The sequence below is a fragment of the Lissotriton helveticus genome, chromosome 2_1 (assembly GCF_964261635.1).
Source record: "Lissotriton helveticus chromosome 2_1, aLisHel1.1, whole genome shotgun sequence".
NCBI lineage: Eukaryota > Metazoa > Chordata > Amphibia > Caudata > Salamandridae > Lissotriton > Lissotriton helveticus.
The window spans coordinates 1,420,133,119-1,420,159,740 of NC_136059.1; the positions used below are offsets into that span (position 1 = coordinate 1,420,133,119).

The following is a 26,622-nucleotide window of genomic DNA, read 5'->3' on the forward strand; positions in this document are numbered from 1 at the left end:
GTACTCGCCGGTCTCGGACAGACCTGAGGAGGACTCGCACCTGTTGCTCCGCGATATCGCGTTGCCTAGCCTCTCGGATTCGGACAGAGAGCTTATGGAGGCAGATTTTTCTACCGATGAAGTAGCGCTCGCTATCCGTGCACTTCGTTCTGGTAAGGCTTCGGGCCCGAATGGGCTACCAGTCGAGCTGTATAAGTTGTGTCCTGATAAAATGGCGCCGTACCTTCGTCGGACATTTTTGGCGTCGCGAGATCTCGGGCTTCTTCCCCGAGATCAGAGACTGGTGTCCATTGTGGTCATCCACAAGGACGGAAAGCCCCGGGAACATTGTTCGTCATATCGGCCGATCTCGCTTTTGAATATGGAGCCTAAGGTTCTTGCTAAAATTTTGGCGAACCGCGTGATCACGGTGATCGGCGACCTGGTGCACCCTGACCAATCTGGGTTTATCCCCCACCGTAACACTGCACTCAATCTTCGCCGTCTACACGGTGTTTTGGCGAGGGCGGGGTCTATTGCGGAACCGGCCGTTTTGGTTTCCCTTGACGCCTCGATGGCCTTCGACACGGTGGAATGGCCTTATTTGTGGGCTGCCCTCGCTAAATTTGGCTTTGGTCCTAAGTTCATTGGATGGGTTAAACTGTTATATGAACAACCGCTTGCACAGGTGGTGGTTAACGGAAGGGCCTCGGATCCCTTTGTCCTCGGACGTGGCACAAGACAGGGCTGCCCTTTGTCGCCTCTCCTTTTTGCGCTTGCTCTTGAACCTCTTGCCGCGTGGCTCCGCTGGGAGCCCTCGCTCCAGGGCATACGGTGGTCTCCTACCTTTGAGGATCGGGTATCACTTTATGCTGATGATATTCTATTGTACCTCACTTCTCCCCGTAAGTCATTGGGAGTCCTGTTTGATGTCCTGAGCTCTTTCGGGAAGAATTCTGGTTTGGTTATTAACTGGACTAAATCCTGTATTTACCCGCTTGCGGGTGGACAACCTTCTCTGCCTCGCTTCTGCCCTATACCTGTCTCCAGTGGTGGTTTCAAATATTTGGGGATCTACATCTCTATGGACCCTAAGGTCCGATTTGAGCGTAATCTACTGCCTCCGCTTGCCCGACTTCGGTCGGATGTGGCGGCATGGTGTGGACTGCCTCTTTCCCCCTTGGGGAGGGCGGCCCTGTTTAAAATGATGTCTCTTCCCCGATTCTTATACGCAATCCAGAAGTCGCTGGACTTGGTTCCAGCTGGCTATTTTAGTGAAATCGAGGGTCTCCAGAGGAAATTGATTTGGGGCGGGAGACCGCGTATAGCGCTGGCGAAATTGACTTTGCCCTGGTATGATGGTGGGATAGCTTTACCGGATGTCAAACGTTATTATTGGGCGTCCCAGTTGAGTGCTATTAATCACGCCATGTATGGCCCTGTCCCTAATCCCGCTTATGATATGGATAAGTGGCAACTCCCGGGGGGCGATTATAATAGAGCGCTCTATTCCAAGAGTGACAGGAGGTGTTTGACAGGCCCCACTGCAGTGGCACTGCGTGTCTGGGGTAGTGCAACATCGGCCACGGGTTGGACTGATAAACTCACTAGGGCGACTCCTCTCTATGCAGCTGAGAGATTGGGTGGTCTGTGGTCCTCGAAGGAGTTCGATAGGTGGGACCTTATCGGTATCGGCAAAGTGGGTGATCTTTGGGCCACCAATAGAGTCAAAACTTTTGACGAGTTACAACGGGAATATGAGCTGAGTGATAGGGAATATTTTCGTTACCTTCAGATCCGCCATGCGCTCGATTCGGTTTTCCCTGCTGGCACCTCGATCCCTGAGTCTTCTCCCTTGGAGGATAGAGTGCTTGATGGACATGTCCCCGACAGCACTATCTCCCTCATATATAAGAAACGTATTAATGTCCGTTCGGACCTTCTTATTCAGCTGCGTGAGGCATGGACTGGTGACGGGCTGGAGATAGACGATGAAGACTGGCAGGCTGCAGTCTCCTCCCCAAAGGAAGTTGCTATTCCGGCGCGTCTCCGACTGGTGCAGCTAAAGATTCTTCATCGCACCTATGTCACGGGTCCACGATTGATGCATATGGGCTACTCGATGGATGGGCTATGTCAGCGTGGATGTGGTTTGCTTGCTACTTTCCTCCATATTATATGGGAGTGCCCAGAGGTAGTGGTTTTTTGGACTCGAGTGCATGAAGTGATGGGAGAGGTGACGGGCGTCGGGCTACTTCCTGAGGCCCGGCGCTGCTTGCTGAATATTTGGGAACCGAATGACTGCACCGTTGCCCAGACTCAGTGGGTCACACTGGGAAATATTATTGCCAAAAGAGATATTGCTCAACTCTGGGGGTCTCATAGGGCGCCACTGGTCTCGACCTGGGAGGAGAACATGGACTGGTGCATGTTTAGGGAAAAAATTGTATACGTCTCCCGGGGTAGGCCTAAGAAGTGGGGTAGGATTTGGGGTCCGTGGAATTCGTATCGTGGTGGGATTCGTGACCCTCCTTTTGTAGAGTCCCATGATGATACAGGTTCTCCCTGATTGTACGTTCCAGTAATTTTGAATTTTTGTCCAATGTAAAGTATTGCTCGCTCTTGGTCCCCACACCCCACCTCCATGATTTCCTGCTGCTTGCTTTTCGTTGTCCCCCTCATATCACACGTAGCAGCCCTTATATTGGTAAATCTGCCTCGTTTCTTTCTCTTCTGGGTTTTCTTTTTTGTTCTTTGTGTGTTATAAAATGAAAACCTTTTATTCCTCCTCATTTACCAGACGCTCCTAACCACGTCTTGCTTCTCCGCTGCCGGACCCTCGGGTTGTCGGCTGATGAGCTGTGTACTGCTTTATTTTTACTGTTTCGTATTACTGGCCGGCCTTGTTGGTTGTAGGCCTGTATATGTCCTTCTTTGCAAATAAAGGTTTAAAAAAAAAAAAAAAATGCCATGTGAGTGTGACCCTCACAAGTACATTAATTATGAACCTGTATAATATATAATGGCAATAAGGGTACCACATATGCCAAGATTATCATATTGGGAAAAGGAAGATTTTGAAAACAAAACTGGGTAAATGTTTTTTCCCCATTAGCTTATATTGTAACTGAGGCAATTTTAGACAGGAAACACATAAATATAAGCCATTTTTGGTTTCAGAAATCAAGGAGTCTCTCGCCTAAACTGGATCTCTTAGCATGTTTTGGGTATGTAAAGTACACACTCGATGGAAATTCAATCCCATCAAATGTAGGTCATCGGGTCTAAAACAATATAGAGACCCTGAAAGTAAGATTTATAAATGAGGATACTAACTCGAGAAAAATGGGAAAATGCTAATTAGATTTCCTGCATTGACTGCCATGGTACAGCTAAAGGGAATGGTGGTCGTGCAAAAAGACTGTCTCCTCTTAGGACAGGCTCTGGGAGAACAATCTTGGCTATCTAAAATGAGCAGTCCACTCAAGGGAAAAAGTGTTACACTTATATGGCATTTATTTACTGTTTGTGTGTCATGTTTTTTTTAGCATTGACCACATTTTCTGCACTGATGCTCTCTTAATATTCTGTTGAATTAATTTTTTGAACTCATGTTTATATTTTTTCTTTTATGCTATTAAAACTTTATTATACTAACAAAAAAATAAAAAAATTTAAAAAAAAGAATGGTCACTGGTACTAAGAAATTTGATCACATCTCCCCTGCACTCAAAGAACTCAAATGGCTCACAATTGAATTGAGAGCCAGCTTCAGAACAGCCTGCCTCACCCATAAAGTCCTGTGCACACGTAAACCGGAATACCTGGCTGCCAAACTCAAAAAGGCCGGCCAGTCCAGAAACCTCAGGAGCTCCAACACTCTGCTACTCATCCCACTGAAATCTCATAAGCAGAAAACCGCAACAAAATAGTTTGCCGGAAATGCCCCGAAAATCTGGAACTCCATCCCCCCCCCCACATCAGAACGATACCCTCATTTCCCTAATTCAAAAATCTGCTCAAAACACTCTTCCTCGACCGCTCGCAAACAAACTGATAGAAAACAAGGCTGCACTCCAGCCTGCACTCTCTAACCTTATATTTTGACCAGTGACACTGACTTGGATTAAGAAAATCTTTCTGGACTCTCGTTCAGTGTGAACAAAGCAACCTTTGGGGGGGCACCCTGTGTGAACTTCATCCTCCTTGCCCGCCCGCGCAACTGCGCCTTTGTTTATCCTATTCTCGGCCTGATCCACATGTTTGACCTTAATCTGTACTGCATACTTGCTCATAATTTACATGTTGTAAAGCTCTATGATACCCTCGGGTCCATCTAGCGCTATATAAAACTCCTAAAATAAATAAAGAAATAAAATAAATAAATATTGACAAATCTTTATGTATCAAAGCTTTCCTTGTTTCAACCATTTATACACATATAAAAATCTTTAAGTTAAAACAACATATCTATTTCAAGAGTAAGCACAATTATTCGATTTCCATAAAAATATCAAGCAGCATTACTGCATCGGAAATTAATAAGAATGTAATTGCAGTCAATTAATTACTTAGGATCTCCCAAATATATGCAGGCTTCGAAATAAGGCGTCTTTCAAGAAACCTGGTTAATTTTCAGACTTGCAAGCTATACCTAGCAACTGGCAGATAAAAAGCGTCAGAGTCAGCCTGGAGGCAGAGCATCATAGCTTCCTGACATATCCTTATGGTATATATTTTAAAAATAGGGGTCAGAGTAATCGTTCTCTTTTCCTCCTTAGCATAGTTACAGAGCAGCATAAAATGTCCAGGAGTCTTTCGTCTTCGAAGTTTACAGGTGCAGACTTCTGCTCTTAATTTGTTGTTTCTAATGGCCAAGCCTGGTAAAATGCTCCGTATCAATGTCTGATATAGTCTCCTTTTCTCAGCTGGGAAAATGTGATTCAGCTACGGTTCATCAGAGATTGTTGGCTTAATACTCAAAAACAGATTTATTAGGTCACAGCACTAGTTAGCCTGGGAGAACATAATGTGCCTTCAGTAACGCTGTTTAATGTACTTCCTACGCTCTCTGGTCATTGAGCCTGGGTTATCCAGATACTCTTGGATTCAATATCTTTTAGAGTTGTGGTCCAGCCAACCCAGTGATGTTAGCCCTTCGAAGACAAGAATGTTCATGAGTGCTTTTTAACAGTTCTCTAGGTGGGTGTTGGTCAACAGCTTAGTTCAATACAGAACTGTCACGAAGGAGATCTTAAAAGCTATACTATGTTACCCCAGCTCCGCCCTTATCTTCACCATTGGTGCCCCTGGGCGAAAGCACAAGAGATGCCAGGGAATCCTATTCTCAACCTTTTGTAAGTATTATGTATTCCTGTAGCCTCATAGCTCAGCTCCCTAGGAGCTAATGGCCATAGCTTCGAAGCTGTAAGTAGTTATTGCTGATTCCGCCAATCTCCTATCAAAGGTGTTCACAAAAATAAATAATTGTGCCTGAACACTTGTTGATAGTTGCTTAACCCAGTTCAGTTTCTTATCTATACGGTTGTCAAGATAATCAAATAGATCAACTCTTTCCAAGTTTCCTCCACATAGTTTGAAAGTTTGAAGATCTTGTTTTCGAGTGTTGATAAGTAGGTTTTTTTTTTTGTGGTTTTTTTTGGTCCTCATCTCGCCTATCAAGCCTCTGCAGGTCTTACGAAGCCGCTCTTACGATCTGTGACCCCTCCGGCTTACCGCACTCGCTTGGGTTGTCTGACCGATCCCTTTTCGTGGGGGAGCTTGGTGTAATCATTAGACCAATTATATTAAACTTAAATTTTGGCCCCAACTCACAAAAGGATGCCAGATGTTTGATGGCTTATCTTCTGTACCCTCGTAGTCTAGGCGAGCCATGACGAATGAGGCCTTGAGCCAATCCTCCCTTTGTGGTGGTAGGGGGTCTTTCCACCTTTTACAGATTTCCCTTCGGGCCAGCAATACCAAATAGATTAATAAGCCTCTGTTTTTCTGAGAGAGGGTCTGGCTGAGTCGGCCATAGTCTCCAAAAAATACCAATGACATGTTGATATCTATAGTGGTGTTAAGAATATCTCGGATATTGTCGCCCACCTCTGTCCAAAATTTTGCCAGTACTGGACACTCTAGGAAGATATGTAAGTCATTGGCTACGAGCAGCAGACATCTTGGACATTTAGGGGGTGGCTCCAGGGCGAACTTGGCGATCTTAGCGGGAGTGTAGTAGAGCCTGTTAATAATGAAGACATTTTTTTTTCAAACAAGCAGGCTCAACATATTTATACAAAACCTTTAAAGAGGGCTCATATAAGGACTCTATTGATGGCCCTAGGGGAGTTTAGGTCCATACTGCAGCTAAAGGGGGGACCTCGAGATCCTCAGCTTCCAACAAGTTATTATACCACACTGAGATTTCCTTCTTAATTAAGAGGATAGAATGCCACAGCCCTTCGATTTCTCCATTCCCACTGACTTCCTCCTTTTCTGCGTCGTACCATGACACCAACTGTACATATTTAATTCTAGAGAACTGATAATAAGTAGGTTTGTTGAGATATGTATACTTTTTTTTAACCTTGGAGTAATCTATGGATAACCATCTCAGTCAGTGAAAGGAGTACCTCATCGTCCAACAAATAGTAAGTTGGACACCACCTATCTTCAGCACGTCCACGTTCATATCAGTGAGAGACTTGCTGACATAGTTGATGAATAGGTTGAAAAATATGAGGGCAAGGACACAACCTTGTTGTACTCCTATATTAAGCTCAGGTGTACATTCGCCGCTTGGGCCATATCCCACCTGTGTCTTGCTCCCCTGAAACAAGTGCTGTATTGCAGAGATGAGCATAACCGGTAAACTAAATGTTGAGTTGCACATAGTCAACTTCTGTCCATGAAATCAAAGGTCAAATTCAGGTCAATAAAGTCCATGTACAGAGGAACTTTCTGAATTGCGGTGTATTTTAAGTATGTTAAATACAAACTCATGGCTAAGTCTACAGTCCCAATTCTTTTCCGAAATCCAGCTTGGAGATCGATGGTATTGTTTTCCTCGGTCTAGTCTTGTAGACAATTTTAAAGAAGCTGGATGTAGATTGTTCCGGCTCCATTTAAAATTGTTCTAAATATTGGGGACCATAATGTAGGATTAGTCAGAAAAAAGTCTGATTCTTTATAATGCTCTTTTATCAAATGACTTTGCACATTATAGTTAATAATAAAAATAATGTTTTATTTGATTTCTCCATTATCTATAGTGAAGATTGCCTTGTAATCTCTGACTTCAGTATTCTAAAGAAATCTTGTCTTTGATTATCCGTTTACTATTTTTTTCCGAACATCTTTTGTTCCTGTGCATTGTTTCATGTTAGTTCTTCTCATGAATGCACTGCTGTGCAATACCTGAGTTTATCTCTGTGTCGCTGTGGAATACAACATGAGTTCTCACATATAGAACTTTGGAGCAGGGGGTTCTTTGTTGGAAACTTAGTGAAACCTACTTGCCAGTGTTTGGAGGTGATTCATATTGCTCCGGTTTTCATCCACCTTGAAGAAGTAGTTTTTCCACACTGCTGACAGTCTTTACCAGATGAAAGGATCCATGTGTGAGGTGGCCACCTACTGATAAGACTCAGCAAGAGTTGGACTGGCCCATAGGGCAACCAGGCACTGCCTGGTGGGCTGGAATCACAGATCAGTGTGGGGGCCGTTTTTTAGCAGTTTGTGGGCCTGTTCTATCACCAGGGGTCTGGTTTTTGCTGATGATTTTTTCCGATATTAAAACAAACGTTTCCTGTAACAAACACAAATGCATGTAGCCTCTCATACCTTGCAAAATACTCAACAGCTTGCCTTGACAAGTTAATAACTGGCCTGATTTGCAAATCTGGACAAAATTTGTAGCTATCTGGTTCGCTAATATGGGCCACTTTTATTTTGATGCCTGGGCCTATTTCTTGTTACAGAAGGACGCTGGACTCAGATGCCACATGGCTGAGGAAGACTTGTGTTGCACAGGTGAGCTACTGCTGCTTTGCCAGCTTATGCTGTAAGGGATGCCACTTGGAGCATGTTTAAGGCTAAGATAAGAAGCAGACTATAAGCTTCCTATTGGGGGATAAGACTTGTGAGAAGATGGTTCTGCCCATCTAAACTGTCTGGATGTTTAGCTTTTTGATCACCTGGTTTTTTACCTTTTTTACTGTGGGTGAGCCTCACATTCTGTGACTCACCCACAGCATACTTATTGTAAATGGACTACGCATGCTTACCACCAGTGTCTGCCTTTTAAGGTAAGGCCGTTCCGATGGAGCAAGGGTAAGAGGCACTTGGCTGGTTACATGTGAACAGGTGCGCACACGCATGTGCATATGTGTGAGGCCTGCGCATGGGAAGTTCCTGTGGTGTGCAGCCCGGCTGCTGTGCACAGGTAGCCTGGGGCAGAGGGGGCTCTGCATGATGTAGATCGACCTGGGGTAGGCCTCATAATGTTAGTGTACACTCATAGGGAAAGTTAGCGTGGTTTACTGTCTTAACTGTAGTGACACTCCATTGTACACGTATGGGTAGAGCTGCCTTAGAGTGCAGGCTTGCTCCCCCTTGGCCTACTGACACCATAGTCATATAGATTGTAGACTTAGGCTGAATTCGCCAAAACACTTCTGGGCTACGTGGAGTTCCGCAAGCAGTGGAGTGCTTTAGGTCGCACTGTTTCTACTGATTTTTAGCACCAGGTGTATGTCTTCTGCTGGAAAATCAGTGCGAACAGCATCATGCGCAGCGCAAGACAGTGCTGCTTCTTTCTGCTGCTTGAGTACATTTTCTGCTTGAGCGACAGCTTCCTCAATGCGAACTGATGGTTTCTCAACTTGAACGGTCACAAAAATCCATATGCATTGAGGGCACTGCCTAAGAAAAATGGTACAGTACAATGGCGGGGTAAAACAGAGTGTGTTGGAAGAAATAAAAAAGGGATTTTACTTCCCAGTCATGTGATGAGAAATATGTTGCGTCTGAAGATATCAGCAGTTACAAGTTTGCTTTGATTTGATCACAACAACAGTGAAGATGAATTCTGAAATGTAGCATTGGCCGCAAGGATGTTGACAAAAAGTGAGATGCAGTATACTGTTATTGAATGTGAGCTGTTGGTGCTTGTGCAACACTTCAGCCACTGTTTGTGTAGTATGGAATTTAAAGTGCTGTCTTACCATAAGCCTCTGCTTGGTGTACTTGAGACTAGAGGACGAGGATCTCAACAGCATGGATAGCTCAACCAAGTTCCAAAGAAAGGGAGTACTGTATGAGTGTTTATTGTGTGGAAAATGCAACAATGACTTGGCAAAAAACTTGTTGAGAGTGAAGTGGCGAGTGGTGGAAAAAGGGGGGTGGAAATAGGTAATAGCTGCATTATAAGATTTTAAAAGGGTGGATTTTGATGGTCATTGAGATATAGTGGGATGAGAGTGTCAGGATGTTGTGTTAAATTATGTTAAACAAAGTGTGCTGCAATAACACTTCAGAGGCAGTCTTTATTTTTTAACCCTTGTTGGTGCATCCAGTACTGTGCATCTCTAGACACAAAGTAAGTGTTTTCATGCACTGCATTTGCCATGATGCAGTGGGGCGAACTGAATGCTAGGATGTGAGGAATGTACTCCAACACTCTTTTTGTTTGAAAAGGCTCCTTTGAGCTAGTGAGAAAAAAAACTCTGGCTGATTTACCCACACCTAGGGAGTGGTAGAGAAACCTGAGAAGACTATGGGCAGCATTTCCAGAACCTCCAAAAGAATGTGTTTCTCTCTATTTAAGAAGGACAACTATCCTGAAACACATGTCTAGAGATACACACCACTGGCTGCAGCAACAAGGGTGAAAAACTAAAGACTGTCACTGAATAAGTGTTATCATGCAATGCATTTACTATGATGCATCTGGGCGAACTGAGTTCTGGGATGCGAGGCAATGTGCTCCCACCCTTTTTTTGTTCAAAAATATTTACATGAGCTAATGATCTGATGAGCTCTGGCATATGTACCAGTACCCATTTAGTGGTACAGAGACCCAAGAAACTTTGGGCAGTATTTCCAGAACCCCCAAAAGAATGGGTTGCTCTCTACTGAAGAAGGACAACTATCCTGAAACACGTGTCTAGAAATACACAACACTGACTGCACCAACAAGGATGAAAAACTAAACATTCCCTCTAAAGGAAGTGTTATCGTGCACTGCATTTACCATGATGCATTAGGGCGAACTGAGTGCTGGGATATGAGGCAGTGATCTCCCACCCTTTTTGTTTGAATTGACTCACTTGATGTAATGAGCTGATGAGCTTTGGTCTGTGCACCTACACCCAATTAGAACTGAGAGGACTTTGGGCAGGATTTCCTGATTCCCCAAAAGAATATGTTGCTCTCTGCTAAAGAAGGACTACTATCCTGAAATACGTGTCTAGAGATACAGAGCTGTGCTCCCGCCATCTTCTTGTTTGTATTTTGTTTATTGTCAAAGGCAAAGGCAAAGAAAATAAGATTTTTCTCATTCAAAACAAGATGCACTGAAAGTCCTGGGATGGAGTTTTTTTTGCTGAACGAGGTGTGTTCTAAAGTAAGGCATGAGGGTTGGAAAGTTGGTTGGTCTCCCTGAGAACAGAAATGTCCAACCAAGATAGTATTTCAGTGTAGGCTGACAGATAGCCGCGGAAGGTATTCACAGCGTTACTGAACTGTGTGTTGCTTTAGCCAAGAGGGTGCAGAGGCAGTTAGGAGGGAGAGCTGTGCAATCCCGTTTACACATGTAAAGTATACAGACTCACACTGCATGAACATGTGGTGTGGCCATCCCTATTGTCATAGTTAACTGGATTTTACATGGAAAAATATAGTTTAAGGACTGTGCAGGCACAGTGTCAGAAATATCAATACCGAATTGGAAAAAAAAGGGATGGTGGGGTGCTGAAAAGGGGGTAGGTGATGCGACAAAGAGCAGAGGAAGAGGTGGTAGGTTCAAACCTTGAACATAAATACTAACAATTAAGTGTGTGGAAGGAGTGCGAGGGAGGAGGGGAGACAGTCCGAAAACGTGCACTCATGTGGGGTGCTAGAACGTACATTTTTAAAAAGTGCATTCAGAAGCATGCAGCCAGTGGAAGGACACTGGATGCTAGATAACGGGCGCCAGCCGGAGACTGTACCTGGTCCAAGCTCCAGGGAACAGCAGTTGAAAGTGAACACTGATGATGTAACCCTGATGCTGCTGATCAGTAAGAAGCAAGAAAAGAGTGACCCCAAAGTCTATGAATGGTAAGTAATGGGCGGACTGTAAGCCCCTTTTAAGATTTTTTTTTTAATTACAAGAGATTTCACAAGCGCAGCGCAAGCATTATGCAGGGCTAAACCTAAAATGAAGGAACAACGCATGCAGGTTAAATTAAAAATGTATCAATATTTTAAAGATGGAGAGGTGGTGAGAACAAATCTTCCTTGTGTTGTGCTTAAAGGAGGTTCCAAGTTTGGCACTTCTGTGCCACAAATTGTGGTTGGGAAGAATGTTGTATGGTCAAAGGATTAAAGTGTTAAAATGTAAGTCTTATTGTTGAGCGCAGTCTTTGTATGAGGAGTGTGTAGCTGAGTGGGTGGATGATGGAAAATAATGGTATGGTGCAGAGAATGTCCAGTGTAAACAATTAGAAATTAATGGAAATGTTGATTCAGCACTTGAAGGTGGTGTTTTAATATGTGTCGTACTAATGCAGAGAGGTTAAAAACTAACATCGAGCTACGGGAAATTCTTATTTGTATATGGAGGTTTCCTGGTTTGTTCAATTTGTTGTAATGGGGAATGTCTGACACGTGGTAGTAGGTTTTATGCCTGCACTGCTGTGCAGGAACTTTGTTTATCTTTGTGTCAGTGTTGAATAAAGTGTGAGTTGTAGCACGTGTAACATTGTAACAGAGCAACCATTTGTAAGTCAGTTGGTGAACACTCGCTGTGCTCAGGGACATTTTAAGGATTTTTAGGGCCCAGGGAAAAACCTATTTTGGAGCCCCCTGTTTAGAACAGCTTTAAATATATTGCATTTTTTCAGCTAATTTGAGCCCTCGTGATGAAAATATTGATTTCTACATTGACGTTTCAGAAACGTGGCACATTAGTAGATACAAATGCTATAGCATCAAAAAATTATTCATTTAACGTGTAACAGTTACAAGAATGATAAATGTTATTTTAGTAACTTCATATTAGCACATTCTGTTGGTTTTGAATATATACTCATCACCCAATGTGTATTGTTGTTCATTAATCGAACATCAAGACTATTGAGCGGATTAATTTGAGACACGATTGTAAGCAAGACAGCCTGCAATGACCCTTGGATACAATGCGAGAAGCAGCGCCTCAGAAGCAATGCCTTTTTATCTTCAGTCATAGAGTTTGACGACTCCCTTGGAACATCCAAGCCTCGCATCCCACTTGCCTTCAGCCAAGTTGTGCTCCAAAAACTGGTCCTGTTTGATGATATGGTCTCCTGAAACTGAAATGTCTAACTTCACGTTTATTTCAATGTTACTCATAAATGGACAACCTCAGCTTTGTGTTTTGACAGTGAGTCCTCTACCAGTGCCTCAACCAAACAGTAGTGGCCAACTCGGGTTTGTGATGGGTGTTACCCTGTTTATATGCCTAGTTCCTATTACTGCAGCTAACTAGCTATGACCACATCCTATTTCTATAGTTGCTGTTCAAAGATCTTCAGAGCCTTGTAAAATGCCAGCAAGTGCTTGCATATATTCTGAACCTCAAGCGTCAGGCTGCATTGAAAATGCTTTATATGTTTAGGCTGGTAAGCGTGTTCTAGTTGCTGTGATCAGCAAAACACACAAGATGATGGACGGAATGTTGCACAATGGCAAAACATTCACCCCCAGTCACAGATCTGGGTTTAATCCATTGTTATTTTGCTCACCAAGCCACCCCAGTTCTGACATGGCCATATGCAAATCAGTATTGACCCTGTGCCTCATGGGAACAGTCCAGCCCAAACTGCCAAGCCATGTCTTCCCTGGACCGGAATCAAGAATCCTAGGACCGGTTTCTGGCTATCAGCCGTCTTCATCCAGGATAGCTTGACTCCAGTGGCTTAGTGAGCACGGGACCCACGTCTGGGCATACCCTTCCCACATAGGGTGAACAGCAAAACACACAAGATGATGGACGGAATGTTGCACAATGGCAAAACATTCACCCCCAGTCACAGATCTGGGTTGAATCCATCGTTATTTTGCTCACCAAGCCACCCTATTTCAGACATGGCCATATGCAAATCAGTCTTGACCCTGTGCCTCATGGGAACAGTCCAGCCCAAACTGCGAAGCCATGTCTTCCCTGGACCGGGAAGACACCACTTTGTTCGCCATAAGTTTGCAGGGTATGCTCAGACGTGAGTCCCTTGCTCACTTTGCCACTGGATTCAAGCAAGCCGGGCTGAAGACGGCTGAAATTCCAGAAACCGGTCCTCGGAAGCTTGTTTACGGTCCAGGGAAGGCATGGCTTGGCAGTTCGGGTTGGACTGTTCCCATGAGGCAGAGGGTCAGACTGATTTGCATATGGCCATGTCTGAACTGGGGTGGCAGAGTGGGCTAAAGAACGGTGATGGATTAAACCCAGATCTGTTGACTGGGTGTGAGTGTTTGATTGGTTCAGATGCTCCGTCCATCACCAACCCCCTTTTGTACCACTTTGTTCGCCATAAGTTGACAGGGTATGCTCAGACGTGAGTTCCTTGCTCACTTTGCCACTGGATTCAAGCAAGCCGGGCTGAAGACGGCTAAATTGCCAGAAACTGGTCCTCGGAAGCTTGTGTCCGGGCCAGGGAAGGCATGGCTTGGCAGTTCAGGCTGGACTGTTCCCATGAGGCACAGGGTCAGACTGATTTGCATATGGTCATGTCTGAACTGGCCATATACAAGTGGGGATCCTATGTAAAGGATCCTTGGACCTAGCTCTGATGTAGGTGACTGACTCACTTAATCGGTGTTACCTTTAAAGAAAGAAAAATTTCTTTCTAGTGTCCCCTCACTCACCGGGGTTGCCCCACGTTGACATGCTTCATCTTTGGGGCCATCCCAGTTCTCTACGAAAAGGGGCGTGCTGCGACTCACGAACTACGCAGGAGCACTTAGAGGTGAAAGACTATGTGTTGTGCAAAAGATGTGAGGTGGAGTGGATGTGAGTGAATTAAAAATACCGTGCTTAGTGGGCCTCACCAGATTTATTTAGCTCCGAGGCAGGTATATTAAAAGTGCGGTTAGTGTCACTGTAGATCAACCCTTAATGTGGTTGATTCAGTGAGCAAATATGGTCAACATGTTTCATGCTACCCCGAGCATTTCTTCAGGACCATGCAGGGGCCAGCCCGCATGCGGTCCCGGGGAGGCAACCCATTAGGTATTATCGAGCGATTTCACCGGCTAGGAATGAGGCCCATAAGTGAAATTGACCCCCCAGCGAGACCAAGAAGTGTTATTATACACTTAAATAACACCATCATTGATATACAAACGTATGTATTTTTAGTATGAATGCATGCTCTGATTATTAGGTTTATTAAATTTTCATTGCTCCCTTATTCAGGGACACAGGAGTGGCATAAGCAGGGCTGGCCCCTGCATGGTCCTGATGTCCAAGGTGGATGCCCAGCTGGTGGTATATTCCTGGGATAGAGTATTCTTAAAGAAGGGTTGCCCAAGGTTTTCCTAACAGATAATAGACCCCAATTCCTTTCTGAAGTGTTCAAGTCATATTTAAGAAGGAATAACATTGTGCATAAAACCACATCTATATATCACCCCACAGACAACGGTGCAGTTGAGCGCTTTAATAGAGTGCTTATACAAAGGTGAGAAAAAATGCTGTGTTAAAGGATGGTGCCAAACATTGTACTTGGAAAAATACTGATTGGTTAATTGTGGAGGTTAAGATTTGTGGAAGTTGTGGGGATCAATGGGGTGATAGGGACGGTCAGTAGAAGGTACAACCATCTACCTCATCTGTTGTGAATGATGTAAAGGGAAGTAGAGTGGAACATGGTGGTAATGTAGACTGTCAGAAGGTGGCACAGCCACCTACTTCATCAGCTTTGAATGATGTAAAGATGTGAAGGTTGGAAACAAGAAGTACTAACCCAAAGAAACTCCAGGATTTTGCATGCAAATAAGTATAGGGTTTGTTTTGAAATATGACAGTGTGTTTTACATGCTGTTAGGATGTTTATCATGAGTTTTGTATTAAATTGATTTTTTCCTTTAAGGGGGATGTGTTGTGATATAATGTTTTAACTTGTAAGTGTTAGTACAATGTCCATAGCCTCTGGTTGCGTTCCTTGGCATGAGAACTCTTTGTTGAAATGTAGATTCTTGGTAGCTGGAGGAGAGAGAAGAAGCTTGTTCAAGAAGCTACTCCATGAAGTGTTGGGGCCCTATTAATAAAGAAGCTAACTCAATGTTATGTATTCATCAGTATTCACTAAACTAGTGCCTGCCAATCAGCGGCGGTGTGGAGGAGCTTTGCCCATCCTGAAAGCACTCTCAAAAACATGAAAAAGAAAACGATAATGAAACCGGTTTAGAACCTGTTTTAATATTGTTTTATTTTCCTTGTGCCGAGTCTTGGGGTGGGGAGCATGTGGGTTTGGCCAGCTGTCTCAGGCTGGCCAAACCCATCGCAGTGAAGCTCTCTCCAACCCCAGCTGCATTGCCGGGGTGGATAGAGCAGGCACAGCCTCCCAGTCTGTCTGGGAGTGCAAATCATTGGCACTCGATTAGGCCAATCCTGAAGCTGCTTTCATGCTTCTGCCTGCCTGCAGTGGAGAGAAGAGCAGAAAAGCACGATCCTGGAGGGCAGGTAAGATCTTTTTTTTTTGTTTGTTTCGGTCGTCCCCCATCTACCCTATCCTCCACCAAGCCCCTTCACATGCCCTCCTCTTTTCCCTGACACAAGCTGCTCCTGATGAAAAGTCGTTTTAAACAGCAGTGGAAAGTTTTGAAGTCACATGTGATTGTTGTATGCCTAGTACCATAGAAAAAGTTATATCGGGCGTAGCTAGAGCTTCTGGCGCCCGGGGCTATCCCTCAGATTGCCGCCCATGGCCAATAGCGGGAGGCGGAGGGGGTTGCTGCGGAAAAAAGGACGTGTTTGCTCGGGAGCCCCCAAAGAAGTCAACTGTGTAGCTTGGCTTTATCGCGCCAAAAACCTCCAGCTTGTTATTGATATATAGAAGTTAATTTCACACAACGCCTAGTGACTTTAGAGAAATCGCACACTGCTTTTGTGTTCTGACAGTCTTGGCATGCTTTACGTCATAAAGTTTGACATACTCCGTTATTCCATCCCGTTACCATGTATTTTTAACCGTATTCCTCATCACCACATTCAGTACCTTCCAGCCTGGGTTGTGATATTTCAATGCTACTGGCAGAGCACTTTCATTACAAAGGTGCAAGTCAGAATCAGTTGCCTCCACATAGGGTGGAGGGAAAATGAAGGAAGTAAAACAAAAGGAATGTGTGTATGCTGCGCATAATGGAAATACTATCAAGTTTAATAAAATATGAGTCCAATTTATGGTTGGTTAGCTGCACAGGAAGGAAGAGTGGTGAGGAAGGAGCCCCATGTACAGAGGAGAGTTGGTCCAGATTAACACAAAGGGGAAGGGACTTTAGAGAAGGTTCGGTTGCGACGAAAATGCATCTGTTTTAAGGGAGATATTGGTATTTTAGTTTTTCAGCAGTATTGTGTTGCTTAGTCTAGTAATATAATGTTCAAATATGGATTCTTATGAATTATCATAATGAGGGGACTGTGCTGTGCATAGTGAAATATCTTACTGGCACTTTCTATTGGTGTTAATTATATTGAACCAAAACTGTGAATTTGAGTGAAGAATAATGTGATATATCAATGAAGAATGTGTGACTTATACTGTTTGTACTTTTGTATTTCTATGGCCTGCTGAGAAAATGTACCCCGATTAAAAATGTAATTGAAGACAAATAAATCGACATGCTGCTCAGGGCAGCCCCACTCGGATGCTGTGTGTGCTCCTGGGACGGCTACGAGTGACCGATGCTTCGTCACGCAGGCCTCATTATTGTAGGCTTTGAGGTCCTGTTTGGGACTCATTCATCTGCGGCTGTCATCGGGAAGTTGGGAACTCCCTCTTACAGCCGAACAATAGACTAATTCTCCCTCATCTAGTTCTTGCAATGCATTGCACCCACTACTACACCCACAGGTAACATGGGTAGAAGCTGTCGGAGGCTACCACAGGGTGACTTCAGGAACTTTACTAAAACCCAAAATAAAATAAAATAATATAAAACGGAAGTGTGTAAAATCCCCAGGGGCTTTTAAACATTGTGTTAACATATATTGCTATAAAACACCATTATTTAGTTTAATAATATATTTGTATTGGGACTCTAAAGAAAACAATTCAGCGGGTTCCTATGTGAAGGGGCATTGGGGGGTGAACTCATCTGAATGACGCTCCATGCTCGGGGCCCCTGGAGGTTGGCACGGGGGTGAGACCTCTCTTGCCTCCCCTGCTGGACACTGCCTGGACTGGGGGCCGGTGGTAAGACAGGTCTCCCACTGAACTAACTGGACCCCCCCACCTATTTATTTATTTATATATAGTTTTATATAGCGCGGACATGACCCAAGTGGGCATCACAGCGCTTTACAGATGTACATACATAAATGTATAGGTTTATTTACATATATTCTATTGTCTCGAAGTTGCCTTGCCAGTACATGGCGACATGTTGAACACAAATAAACACATACACATATACATTGAATAATGGACATTGGGAACGCTTTACAGGGCCCAGAAATACTGGATGAAACCTGGACCTGCAGGCAGTGGGTGTGTCCTCAAGACCCATAACTGATAGGGGTCCTCGGAAACACAATATTCGGATTCATTCTGACACAATTATTTAAGAATTTCAGCCCACTGCCCAGCAAAGTCGCAGCATAGGGCACGTTTTGTAAAATCCTCGCGGTGAAACTGCAGGGCAAGCATTTTGGGCCTAATTTGTGAACCGGAAAGTAAAAGAAAATGTATCCCATTTGAGGCACAACAGAAAAGCATTCTTCTAAAACTACAAAAGTGTAACCTATGGCTGGACATTATTCCTGAGCTCTCAGCTCCTCACAGAGCTGTACCGCCACTCTCACTCATGGGGGAGACAGGGCAGGGACCTTAGCTGCAGAGCTGCAGCCTCCGTGGGACGATGAACACCTACACCCCTGCGGGTGCCGTATAAACTGGTTATGGCACCAGGGGCAGAACTGCTAATCACACCCCAGGTAACTAATGCAAAGCACACCCTGCTGCCGCAACTGGATCACACAACCACACAATGCTAAAACGGCTGATCTCGCTGCAAGCACAATGAACAACACGCACAACGGTGAATTGCACACACGGTGCCAGCCGCCCACCCACTGCAGGTCCAATTAGCATTAGAACAGGTCGGATCGTCTAGTGGCAGTGGCTGGTGAACTAACTTACTGTGTTCGTTCGTTTTTCTTCCCCTGGGCTGGTGTTCGGAAATACTAATAGTAGGGCAAGTTGGCCCTGCTGCAAGTCTCCCTATGCTCTCCAGGTTCACGAGCGCTTGGTTGTAGGCGGCGCACGTCTCTGCTGCGCATTTAGGGCAGGGGCTGGCCAAAGATGATTCCCAGAGCCATCATTGGTAGCGCTTTCGCGCGCTACAAGATTGATGGCTCTGGGACCCACATACGCGGCGGCTGCGCAGAACTGGAGCACATGGCGGCGGCCTTTATAATTTATTTGGGGACACTATGTCAGTGTCTGCAAATAAATTATAAAGGTGTGGTAGTAGGTCATATCCTTTCCTTTATGTCTATGATAGTGTGTTTATGCTTAGTCATTTGTAGAACATGCTTATGTCATTTGTGGAATCATATGATGCAACCTAGAATGTTAGAGCTTTGTTCACTGTGGGGAGAAGGTGGTTGGTTTCTGGAGAGTTGGGATGTTTGCCCTGCTGCTCCGGTGGGTCTATGGTTTGTGAATTTAATAAACCACATACAAACCACAAAAATTGTCTGCAGTTCCATCTTTACATTGGCGACGAGGGAAATCTACCAGACCCACTGGATTATTCGGCAAGTTGAGATTTTCGGACGTTTCATTTCCACCGAGTACCGAAAATCAAGCCCATGACTCTTCTTTCATTTTAAATTCTACTTCACAGCCTTCGCTTTGTACTTCTACGGACTTTCAATGTACTTTTTTTTTCCAATTTTATAACATTCAAGTACCCTACCTGTCGTGAGGAATCCGTTATGTTCAAAAGTGACCTGGAGTTCCAGCGCGTGAATGTTCTTTGCTGACTCTGTCTTGCGTCATCATTAAGTCCTGCTGTGCGTGTCAGCGTTGCGTGTCATTGACCTCAGAGCGTCACTACGTTGTGTCCACCATTTTGTGGGAGCATTGTTATTATTCCTGCGTTCCAGTGATGTCATCACGCGTCCACGCTTGGGCGGCCATTTTAACATACTTTCATCTGTATTTTCAGCACGTTTACCTGCTGTCTCCGATCATCATTTATAAAAAGGATTATTCTACTTTATCTACAGCTCAACGTCAGGTACACGCACATCACCTCTTGTATTTGTACTTCATGCCTTCGCTTATTAGCGCATTTTCAGTGATGCGCACACTTTGACACATTATTGTTTATTTCAAGGCGTCTCATCGTGTGCTGTTCGACGTCAGTGATGCGCACACTATCAAATGCCTTCTGTTAATAGCGCATCTCCAGTGGTGCGCACACTTTAGTTCAATTTTATTTCTTAGAAGGCATTCTGTGAGGCGCTCACTTATTGTTGTTTCATAAAGCAATTTTCATTGGTGGTATTCTCTCACTAGCGCATTTTCAGTGGTGTGCACACTTGTTTTCGCTACAATTTCTTTGGTAGTTCATATTCAGTTCCTGTTTGAGTAGTGCACACCTATTTTATAACACCTTTGAACTTTCTCTCATTTACTTACTTACCTTCCTTATTTCGCCATTCAGTTTTTCAGAGACTTTTAACATGGCGAATGCTCAAATTTGCAATCAACCCACAGTTTTTCTACAAATTCCAGGTAAGCCTAAATTGGAATGGAAAAAATGGTTTGAAAGTTTTGAGAATTACATTGTAGCTATTGATGGGTCCACATTTCCTGCTGAAAGATTAAAAGCCATTTTATTCAGTTTTTTGGGTTCTGCAGCTATTGAAATTTTCAAAAACGTAATTCCTATTCCACCACCTAGTGGTGGTGGTGATGGTTGGAACATTTACAAGGAAGCTGTAGCCAGACTCGAGAAACAATTTCAAGATGAGCCTAATGTCCTTATTGAAAGACATGCATTCCATAAGAAGAAGCAATTTCCTGATGAGACCATTGAGGAATATGTGGCTGCCTTAAGAGTTCTAGCTGCCAATTGTGACTATAGAGGAACTGTTGATTATTGCATTAGGGATCAACTAATTTTTGAATGTGAGTCTAAAAAAGTTCAGGAAAGACTTCTCGCTTGTCGCAATCCTACATTAAGCGAAGCTGTTGATTTAGCGAAAGGGATTGAGAGATCCATTTTATCCTCTAGGGTCATCTCTGCTGAGTATTCTAAATCGTTCAACTCATCATCTTCTGTTTCACCGGTGTGTGCTGTGCAATTTTCTAACAAAGGAAAGTCTACTTTTAAACAAGCTTCTAATAACAAATCTGCCTGTTATAGGTGTGGTTCCAAAGCACATTTAGCCAATAATGTCAACTGTCCTGCTATAAAAAAAAGATGTGTTAATTGTGGGAAAGTTGGGCATTTTTCTTCTGTTTGCCATGCACCTAGGAAAAATTCTAGTTCTTCTAGTTCAAGTGTTAATAATGTTGACGTTGTTGAAGAAGATTTACAGAACATGTTATTAACCATCTACGACAATGTTTTTGATTATTCTGTGAACAACATCAATCTGCCTTTTAAAGCACTGTTAGGCACTGTGTTGGTTGGAGATATTTCTTTTCAAGCCATGGCTGATTCTGGCTCACCGATCACCATTTTGTCCGATGTGTTTTTCAAGGAAAATTGGAAAAATGTTGTTCTCCATAAATCTGATATCAATCCAAAAGCCTTTGGTAACTTTGACATTACCATGTTGGGTTACTTTGAAGATTCACTAGAATTTGAGTCTAGGAAAATCTTCACAAAAATTTATGTTGCCATCGATGGAAAGAATTTGGTTGGGTGGTTTGATTTAGGTAGGCTGGGGGTAATTTTGTGTCCTGGTTCTGAACGTCCCCTGCAACTCAGAGAATTTGATGTTAACAATATTTACATGGATAAGTATAGTTTAGAAATGATTCTTAAGAAACATTCTAATGTGTTCAAAAATGTTGTTGGTAATGTGAAAGGCTATTTGCATAAAATTAAGTTAAAGAAGAATGCAATTCCCATTCAACATAGAGTGCGCATGGTTCCACTGGGTATGCGGGAGAAATTGAAGGTCCATCTTGACACGTTATGCTCAGAAGGTATCATTGAACCAACTGATAGTTCTGAATGGGTGTCGGCTATTGTTTTGGCACTCAAAAAGAATCAAGATTTGAGGCTATGCGTAGAATTGAGGTCCCTTAATAAGAACATTGTCGTTGAGACGCATCCTTTACCCCGTATTCAAGATATGTTATCAGCTGTCAATGGTGCCAAATACTTTTCTATCATAGACCTCAAATCTGCCTATCATCAGGTGCTTCTGGACGATTCTTCTAAGGATCTTACCACTTTTACTACGCCTTTTGGGTTGTATAGATTTTTAAGGATGCCATTTGGTCTTGCATCAGCAGCCAGTGTGTTTCAGAAGCTTATTGAGAATTTGTTTCACGGTATTGTGGGTGTTCAGACATTCCAGGATGATATATTCATTTTCGCTGAAACTTGTGAACAACACAATGTTATTCTCAATAAGGTTCTTAACATTCTTGGTGCTAAAGGCATGACTGTCAGCAAGGAAAAGTGCAAATTCTTAGTTGAAGAGCTAAATTATTTAGGACACAGGATCACGGCTGATGGCATTTTTCCCAAAGAAGATTTAGTCAACACTTTGGATAATATTTGTACACCCAAGGACAAAGACTCTTTGCGCTCTTTCTTAGGTTTGGGAGAGTACTATTCAAGATTTGTGAAAGGGTATGCGTTAGTAGTGGAACCTCTCAGACAGTTACTTAGGAAGGGTGTTCAGTTTATTTGGAGCAAGATCCATGATGAAGCTTTTGTCAATGTAAAGAAACTTATTTCTAAAGCACCTGGTCTTAAGACCTTCGATCCTCAGGGTAAATCTTTTGTCACTGTGGATGCAAGTACCATTGGCCTCGGTGCTGTTTTTTCTCAAATTGTTGATGGTAGGGAGAGAGTTATATCTTTCATTTCTAGAGCAATTCGGGGTGCTGAAAAGCATTACAGTACCATTGAGAAGGAGGCATGTGTTTGGGCCGTTGAAAAATTCAAAAGTTTCTTGTGGGGCAGGCCTTTTGTTCTTGTCACTGATCATAAACCGCTTGTATTCATGATGGGTGGTGTAAGGAGTGGCAAGGCACCTTCTAGACTTGTAAGGTTGATTGCCAGACTGCAAGAGTACAATTTTGAGACGCAGCATATTCCTGGTGGGAAAAATTTCACTGCTGATTGTTTGTCCAGGCTTCCTCCCTTTGAGGAAGATAATAATGATATTTTGGATGAACATGAATGTGTTGTGGCTCTGGTCGATGCTGTGAGTTCTTTTGAGTCGAGCATTTCAGAGGAAGATTGGATTGAGGCTATGGACAGGGATTTGGTACTTAATAAAGTCAAAAGATTTGTTGGTGAAGGTTGGCCTTCCATTAGGAATTTAGAAGATTGTTTAAGGAGTTTTGCCCAGGTTGCGATGAGCTTAGCATTGAAGGGAACATTTTGTTGCGTCAACATTTGCTTATTCCTCCTGATGGCTTAAGGAGTAAACTTATTAAGCTTGCTCACGCTGGTCATCCTGGTGTCTCTGGTACCAAAAGGATTCTTAAGAACCACTATTGGTGGCCTGGCATGGACGCAGGTATTGAGAAAGTGATTGACAATTGTTCTGTTTGCGTCAGGGCCGATAAGCACTGGAAAGTTTCGACTCAACCTTTGTCTCTTAGAGAAGGAGCTGTTGGTCCTTGGGATAAAATCTCTATTGATTTTTCCGGTCCCTTTGAGTGTCTTGGTAGGGAGAAGAGATTCTCTATTGTGCTGGTGGATAATTTTTCTAAATGGATCTATTACACCTTTGTGGAACATCCCAATACAGATGCTGTTATTAATTTTTTGGATTTTGTTTTCAGTTTGGAAGGTGCTCCTAATCTCATTTTATCCGATAATGGGGTGCAATTTGTTTCCAGGAAAATGAAAGGGTTTTTGGAAAAGTTCGGAGTCAAGTCTGAAACCACCCCTTTGTATTGTCCCAGGGCCAATGGCCAAGTCGAAAGGGCCAATAGATTTATTAAGGAGGGCATTCAGGCTGCCTTAGAGAGCAAGTTGGACGTTTTACAATTCTTGAAGGAAAAATTGTGGAGTTACCACATTACTCCGAATTCTTCCACTGGTTTTTCACCCTATCTACTGATGAGAGGCAGACAAGCAAAATCTGTCTTAAGTCCTAACTTTGTTAAAGGTGTTGGGCATGAGGTCAACATGAAAGTTATTATTGATGAAGTCAAACAGAACATTCAAGAGTCTCGCATTGCTGGCAAAAGTTATCAAGATGCCTCTCTCAAGTCCAAAGATAAGTTCATCAAGGTTGGCGATTGGGTACGTGTTTTGAAACCCACTTTATCTAGCAAAGGTTCTTCTAAGTTTTCCAATCCCTTTCAGGTTGAAAGAGTAACTGATTCTGCTGTTCTGCTTGCTGAGCAGGGTTGGTGGAGCAAGGGTTCAGTTATTCTTCTTAAACCTGGGCAAGAACGTTTCTTTGCTGAAGATGAGGATGGTGGTTGCACTTGGAATGATCTTGTTCAAGAAAAAAAGTTTCATGCTGCTGATGTGTTCACTGATGATTCTGCACACGATGTTGGTACTGAAAATGTTGTTTCTTCTGAGTGTCCTAATGTTCGTGAAGGTTGTTCCGAAGCTTCTTTTGTTCCTGCTTCCAACCTACAGGAGTCTATTGAATCTTCTCCTCAGGTTAGTCCTTCACCTCACAAAAGGATTTCTAGAATTCCTAAGAAATTTGACGATTATATTTTGGATGTTTGATTTATTTTATTTTGGGTTTTTTTGTAAAAAGAGACATGTGGTAGTAGGTCATATCCTTTCCTTTATGTCTATGATATTGTGTTTATGCTTAGTCATTTGTAGAACATGCTTATGTCATTTGTGGAATCATATGATGCAACCTAGAATGTTAGAGCTTTGTTCACTGTGGGGAGTAGACGGTTGGTTTCTGGAGAGTTGGGATGTTTGCCCTGCTGCTCCGGTGGGTCTATGGTTTGTGAATTTAATAAACCACATACAAACCACAAAAATTGTCTGAAGTTCCATCTTTTCAAAAGGTCACCGCCATGGGCTTTAGTGCCGTGTGGCCGCCGCCCCGAAAATGGTGCCCCCTGGGGCGGACCGCCCCCCTCGGCCCCCCCTAGCGACGCCGGTGAGTTATATGACTGATACGTTCTAACTGGACGTCACACAAACTGCCGCGGCCCCTTCTTGGGCCTTATATGGCATTGAGTCAGTGGGCACTGAGGCACAGTTGGCCGGCCAGTAACTGTTTCTGGCAGATGTTTTCTGAAGTTCCTCTTCGTGGATGTTTATTTCCACTGTAGTACGCCCGGCAGACAGGCGCATCTCTGCCAACTTACAAATAAATGTCACTGTTTGAGGAAGGGGCAGGGCCTCGCGCCGAGGACTACATATGAGACACTCTTTACCTTACCAAGCCCTCCCCCCTCCTCCCGCCCCAAAAAAAACAAAGAGTCGCCGAGGCTGTGCCAATGTCCTTGGGTGTTTTCACACCTCTCTATGAACATCGGCTGCTTACAGCCACCAAAGAGAAGCTGGAAAGCCACTTTGTGTCTGTCAGACGGTTTCATTAGTGTGACACCATTACCGTGTTCTACATATTATGTACAGATGAAATGCTTTTGTTCTTTTTTGGTCAGGCCGGTGATTTGTATATTGTTGGCTGCGTTGTTCTTTGTTTTCTCTTGTTGCTCTATCCAACAAGTACTCGCTTCTTAGCAGTAAACAGAGCCATAACATTCTCACAATGATACGTGAATACATAGACTCCTTCCCTGTCAGGTTCCCAAGGATAACCAAAGCAGTGATAAGATAAAATGAGTATTTATACAAAAGCACATGTGCACCTGGTGTCCGGTATCCCTGATGAAGGAAATAGTGTACAGCCAGCCAACAATGCCTCCATTGATATCCAGTATGCTATATCTGTCATGTGATTAAAGTTTTTTTTTCCTGAAGTGATATGGTGCTGCTGTTTGTACTTTGTGCCACTGGTTCTTGGTAAGCTAATGTGTTGGTTATTTATTTATTTTTTTCTTTTTTGCATCACATTCTACAAAAGAAAGGATAACATTCTGCTGCCTAAACCTGGCGACCGTATGTTAGCTATAAAGAATTTAAAAAATGTAAAGAAAAAGATCCATATACTTGTATTAGAACAGAACAAATGCTTCCTAGTGGAGTTACGTAAAACAGTTATCGATTACGGGCCTCATTTATGAAAAGTGATGCATCGCGGCGAGAACACAGCGATGCGTCACTTTTCATTGCGCCCTCCTTGCGAAACCAATGATGCGTCATATTTACAGTATGACGCATCATGTCGCAAGGAGTTACAGTTACAGTATTTCTGGCGTATATGTAGGTGCAAAAATGACGCATTGCTGGAGTGTGTCACAAAAATGACGCAACTCTAGCAATGGGTCATTACACATGGGCAAGTTCCATGTGAAATGTGCCTGCATCAGTCTTACGCCTGCCATGAGGCAGGCGTAAGAGATTGACGCATTTGCGTCCTAGAAATGGCACAGTGAAATCTTATAGATTTCACGACGTCACCTCTATGACCCTTTCTTGCATCGGAACTCCCACCCTGCATACATTATATCTGGCGCAGGTATAATGTGGCGCAGGGGTTTACAAAGTGACGCATCTACCTAGATGCGTCACTTTGTATATATGGTGCAACAAAGCGCTTTTTTTCACAGCTGGTGCATCACAAAAAGTGATGCACCCATGGCGTAAAATTGACGCAAGGGCACATAAATAAGCCCATAGTTTTTAATTTGAATGCACATTACAGGAAAATATGATTTTTTTAATTAGCTCAAAAAAAATTTCGGCTAGTAATTACTTGATAGTAACATGAAGACACAGGCCTTGATTACGAGTGCCTTGGTGACTTCGGAACTGCTGTTACTGCACACATTGGAATTAGGAGATTTCTGGCAAACACGGCACCCCGTGCAAGTACATTTTGTTAGGCCAAACCTGTTGATAGTTTGTGGGGGAAAATGT

General features: G+C 43.4%; 1 protein-coding gene across 2 annotated transcripts in view; it reads left to right on the forward strand.

The window, feature by feature from the left end:
* Positions 1-26,622, forward strand: part of LOC144818695 (coronin-2A-like) — a 993,991-nt gene that overhangs the window by 314,235 nt on the left and 653,134 nt on the right. The gene's annotated exons all lie outside the window — the stretch shown is intronic.